We start from the raw sequence: 6,135 nt of genomic DNA on the forward strand, positions 1-6,135 counted from the left end.
ATGCCGCTCATGGGGCGTGCCTTGATGCTCTCAGGAGTGGCACAAAACTTGTTGCACTCTTGTTGGATCACCCTCCATCGCTTTAAAATGGACACCCACCCACCTGTGCTATGCATTTGGTACAACGCAAGATTCTTGCGTTCATGGAACTCATGGTGGACACGAATCCAAAAGGTTGATGTCTTTTGTTCAGCGCCGACCTTGGGGTCTTGCTCAATGTCCCTCCAGCACTCACAAAGGAGTTTGTCCTCGGCTGCCGTGTATGCACCCGTCCGCTTGCTCTTGCACTTTGGCTTCGCCCCGGCGGCTTGGTTGGCGAGCTTATACTCAAACAAAGGCTCCCCGTCGATGTCCAACTCATCCTCTTCCTCAAGGTCGTAATCCTATGGAAACTCATGGTCGAGCGGGAAGCCGTCCAGGTCCAGGCCGACCTGATCTTGCATGAAGGTGTCGTACATGCCAGCTTGACCATAGGTCACTGGCATGAACGGCCCTCGACCATCCTTGCTTTGGGTCTCATCGGGATTGTAGCCAACCAAGGTAGCACCGCCAGCAACGGTAGCGGCTGCCGCACCACCCTCGAAGATGATGCCACCGGCATTGTGTCAAACAGGTTGTGGGTGCCGGGGAGCACGTCGGCTGGCATCTCCCGCGCATGTTTCCTGGTCCCTTTGTATAACAAGGCACCAGCCACCAGCATGGCGTTGAGGTCGATGGGCGTGGGCGCGGGTGTGGAAGGCGCCATCACACTCACCTCCAACGAGCATTCCCCGGAGAGTCGGAAGGCTTGCGGGTAAACATGGAAGCCGGGAATCGGGTGCGTCGCCGATGCGCCAGGCGACTTTGGAGCACCTTCCGAGGAAACGTGGACGGGCCAATGCTAGCAGTAGCCACGGCGGCGTTGACGAGCCCGTGCTGGCCAGGGTTTAACCCTAGGTAGAGCTTGTTGCCACGGCCACTCGGGCGTTGGTTTCCTCCTGTTGTGTGGCAGCGATGAGGGCGGCGATGACCGCTACTTCCTGCCTTGTGTCCGCCACATGCCTCTGGCCCTTCCTCTTGGCCGACTGCATGTCCCGCTCCTTGGGCGTCAGCTGCTTCTTTTTCTTGGGCGGCGCGGTCTTGCGGTGGGTGTGGGTCTTGCCTTTGTTGGAGGGGGCAGAGACAAGGCCGGACGAGGCGAGGGAGGCAAGGCCGATGGCAGCATCGAGGGCGTTGTCCATGGCGAGCGGTCGGGAGCGTGTGCGGGGCGGGAGGGTTTTAGGGAAAGTGGAGGAAAATGATGGATGCTTTGCACCGACTGGCGGGCCAGGGGGAGTAGTTGGCATGCGGCGCGCGCGGCCGTCTCGTTCTTATGCTTTCCCCTTTAACAAACTGCCTACGTTGCCACCAAATATACCAACTGCCCACTACTATGAGCTCTGCCATAGGTAGTTCTCCTACCCTTGACTTGTGCCTCAAAAGCATGTCCATTGTGATTGCACCAGACCGGTCCTCGGCTACTGCACGTTCTATTTCTTCTCTCACTGGTACGCCTCGGTCGTAAACAAACGGTTTTTAACCCCTTTCCATGACGGCATTTGAAACCGTCGCCAAGTGAGTGTGGGCGATAGGGGGGGGTCCTTCCCACACGACCCAGAAACCGTCGGGGATAGGGCCCCTACAGTACTCCTACTCGTTTTTGCTCGCATTGCCATCGCAGTCGGTATTCTATGGTGCTACGTTTACGATGCGCGACCCATAAGAAACAGTTCAGTATTATAGAACATGTATGATGCGTAGCCCATCACAAATGGTTCACCGTTAAGAAGATTAGCAAATCGTCGTAAGATTGTTGGACAGGATTACGAAACATCGGACCGTTGTAACATCGTCGTACATGACAACTATCGCACACACTATTCGGTGGTGCAACGTTTACGGTGCATACTTCATCAGAAATAGTTCATGGTTGCGAGTCATGTACGATAAGGCAACCAACACAAACGTTTAGTTTGCCTACACCATTTGTGATATTGTCAGACATCGCACACGCTTTGCAAACAGCAACTATGTGCATGCTTGCACATGTTTCCTCTCTATGAACCATCTTCAATTATGGTGCATATCGCAAACGTTTGTGTTTTACCAACCATGTGTGCCGTAACAACCTGGAGAGCATAATTTCACGTAATTTAATTGCTGCTTTTCCAAATTGTACCGGATTTAGATTTGAATTTGAATGTATGCTACAGCTTTATTCATATCCATCAGGTTCAAACAACCAATGCATTATTCGATTCATAGGTACATATGTCCAAGAATTACATAAGAACCAAATAAAGAATGATGAACCATAGTTGTATACTTGTACTATTAAGACGGTAAAGAAAGAGGCGAAATATATTCTGGTTGCTGAACAAGGTGGAGCGGAATGCCCATATTGTGCCCTCCTCCATGCAGAAGGCACACACGACTCTAGTCCAACCCCTTGTGATGGCCGACCGCCCATCCTTCGCGGTCTTCATGAAAACATCTAGATAATCATCATGTTCTGGTAGAAATACTTTAACCTTTGCATGCCCACCAATCATGTAGTTTGAGAGGTAATCTTGAGTAAATTGCTTTGGCAACCACTGCAAAGGAAAAATATTTAGACATTGTCATCTAACACTAACTCATTATGGGCAGTAAAAAGAAGGCTGCAAAGTTCTTACTTACCATCCTGCAGTTCGCTGTTGTCTTGGATAAAGTGTAAACAAATAGTTTAATTTCCATCTTTGGACCCATTTTACTAACAATCTTTATCAGCTTCCTCACTTGATGCTGGTTCATCGATATCTCATTGCCCCATACGCTGAAAGGGTCGAAACGTGGATCTTTACCAATGACATATGTGCCTAAAAGCACCAAGTTAATATTATAAGCTAAACAACAATTGCACAATGATGTAGTATAACACTCTTTTATAATATGTCTATATACATCCGTATGTGGTAGTCCATTTGAAATCTCTAAAAAGATAAATATTTAGGAACGGAGGGGGTATCTTATAACATCCAATATACTCACATATTAGATGAATTAACATCTTATATTATGGGCCGGAAGGAGTTTAGTTCACTCTTACAAATTATCGGCTGATTAACTGCTGCTATATCCACGTGTTATAGTTAGTTTGAGCTAGTTCGGGCTCAAATAGCCCTAAAGTATATCTAAACATGAGGGCTAGTTTGAGCTAGTTGCATCTATAACCCACCCAAAAAAACTAGTATCCAAACCGAGAGGTGCTAATTGGAGCTAGTTCTCCTAGTGCATTTATTGTCAATCTAACCCTGCCATCCAAACAACTCTTTGGATGGAGTTAGTTCAGGGTTAGTAATGAGCTAGAAACCAACTCTAACCTCTAGCTAAGTTGAGTATCCAAACAGGGTTGTGTTGTTGTTGTTGTTGCTGCTGCTCTTCTACATATATCTAGACATCATTCGAACATTAATGTAACACTCTTCCTTGTTGCTATGTAGCCTAGGATTGCATATTTAGACATTAAGTACAGTGCATGTTGTTATGTAGCCTCAGATATATTACATATGTCCCTAGTTAACCTAAGGAAAAATGGGTTGCAGATATATTCAGTTAAAATTCTGATTCACCGATTAGTCCCTTATCAGCCGCCGGCCTATATGGTACCAGCTACTGATATCCTGAACAGTGAGCAGATATAAGCCATGGGATGAAACTAACCTCGATGGAAAACAACAGTCATTCCCAAAATTGTCCTGTGTAGGTACATCAAGAAGCATGTTAAGCACAACAGGCTAAACATCAACCAAAATTACACATGGCAGACAAAATAATCTCCAAAAGATAGCTTCAGTGTGCAGGTTTAAGCATGCTAGTAAAGCAAAACAAGTGGAAAGGTGTGCTAACTGCAACAGGCCTAACATTTAACAACAAGCAAAAATGGTCATTCAAACTGGTATAGTGCCGGTCTAAGTACACTGGTTATGGTTAAATAAAAATGGAAAGGCGTCTTAACTACAATATGCAGCAACCAGATGTAGTCATTCATAGTGGTATTGTTGAAACTGGTACTGATGAAATTGAACTGCACAGTTCATACTTGCACATATAGAACATCGCATTGTGAATAACTGGAATAAACAAGGCATACTATGAACAACCAAAGATAGCATTTGAAACTGAACATATGCTAACTACAAACAACCGAACAATCAAAAAACTTCAAAAGAGGCATATGCTAGCTATAACAGGCTTAACAACAAGCAAATATATGCATTCCTATCGGTATGTTTAAAACTGAATTGATGAAATGTACTGCACAATAAACAATTGCACATATAGAGCATCACATTGTGAACAACTGAAATAAACAAGGCATACTGCAAACAACCAGATATAGAATTAAAATTGGACATATTCTCACTACACTACAAAAGGGACTCGACAAAACAAATCATGGGTTTCCCCCTGTGAAGAGGCACGACAAAACAAATCATGGGTTTCCTCACTTGTCACGGATGGGCTCGTTCCCGTAGGAAGAGCACGGACCCTGGATGTGCTCCATGTTGTTGTAGATGGGCTCCTTCCCCTTGGAAGAGCACGGCTGTAGGGTGCCCTCCCTGATGTCGTAGACGGGCGCTTTCCCCTTGGAAGAGCAGATGGGCTATTTCCCCTTGGAAGAGCCGGAGAGGGTGCCCTCCTCATGGTCGTCGTCGATGAGGTCTGACTTGGAAGCTGTTGATCCCAAGCCAGCATCGCAGAATGTGTCCTTCAGAAATGACAAAAGGGGCTCGATGGCGATGTAGAATGGAAAATTGTTGACAGCGAGCCAGAGGAGATCAGCGGCAGGGCCATGGATGAGATCGACGGTGGTTGAACTTGAGGGGTTGGGGGTGGGCCACTTAACATGTGACACAGCCCGCCTCAGGGCATCGCTGTCGATGACCTTGATGTCGTAGGCGGTGGACAAGATATGCCTGCATACTCTAGCCCGCTGCTTGAGTGCCCGCCGCTAGTAATGGTCGTCAGTTTCCTCGGCGACGTCGGGCGAAGATACCTCTATACACCTCTTTTGGGCTAGTCACTCCTCGAGCTCCACGGGAAGCGTAGTCGGGCTTAGGCTGCGACGCTCCAGAGTGGGGGATGGGGATCTGTGGGAAAGGGGGCGTTTGGCAGGCGTCATCTAAGAAACTCAGGGCGGCCTGGGTATGGAGATCTGTGGGTAAGCTGCACCGGCAAACCGGCAGATGTTGACAATGGAGGCCTTGTAGCGGCAGCGGCGGCAGCGGCGGCGGGGACTTTGCTAGGGTTTCGAGCGAGGGAGAGGGGTGTGTGTGTGTGTGTGCGCGCGCGCGCACGCCCGAGGAGGTTTTGGTGTGTGTGTGGAGGGGGGTGTTTGAGGAAATGACGCTTGTACTAAAAATTTTACTATGCGGGAGTCAAACGCGGGAGTGAAATGCCGGGCTATTGAAATTTTTGATGATAGTGCATCGCACACGGTCTGGAGATAACAACCGTGTGTTATGAAACAGAAAAACCCTCGAGGCAGGCATATATTTTCTAGGGATGCAGGCATGATTGGGAACAAGAAACATCGCACACGGTCCGGAGATAACAACCATGTGTTATGAAACAGAAAAACCCTTGAGGCGGGCAAATATTTTTGAGAGGGGGAGCCTCGTGGAGCCCAATGTACTGTGCGGATGTGTGCGTGACAGGTGCACCGGCGTGGCACACGGTTAGTTTGAGTGAACCGTGTCTGTTGCGTCATCCGACTTGTCTAATGTTCATAAATTTGGCGAAAAATGACGCAGGAGATGGTCAGAACACGAACACACTTGCATGTGGACCAAATTTATGTATCAAAAGGGTGGTTTGATTTTCAAATACCAAATGCAACTTCGATGTGGCACCTCTCTCGCAAAGCACACGATATTGCTTGCCCCCACCCCCCTCGTGTCGGCATGAAGGGAACCCTAAGCTATGAATGCATGCCCCCTCCCCCCTACCGAGGTTCACCTAGCAAAGTGCGAAGTAGCTAGCAGCACCCTTCCTTCCTCGTGTCGGCACGAAGAGAATCCTAAGATGCATGCCCCCCCCAACCGAGGTTCATTCACCTAGCAAAGTGCAAAGTAG

Source organism: Triticum aestivum, chromosome 5B (genome assembly GCF_018294505.1).
Source record: "Triticum aestivum cultivar Chinese Spring chromosome 5B, IWGSC CS RefSeq v2.1, whole genome shotgun sequence".
NCBI lineage: Eukaryota > Viridiplantae > Streptophyta > Magnoliopsida > Poales > Poaceae > Triticum > Triticum aestivum.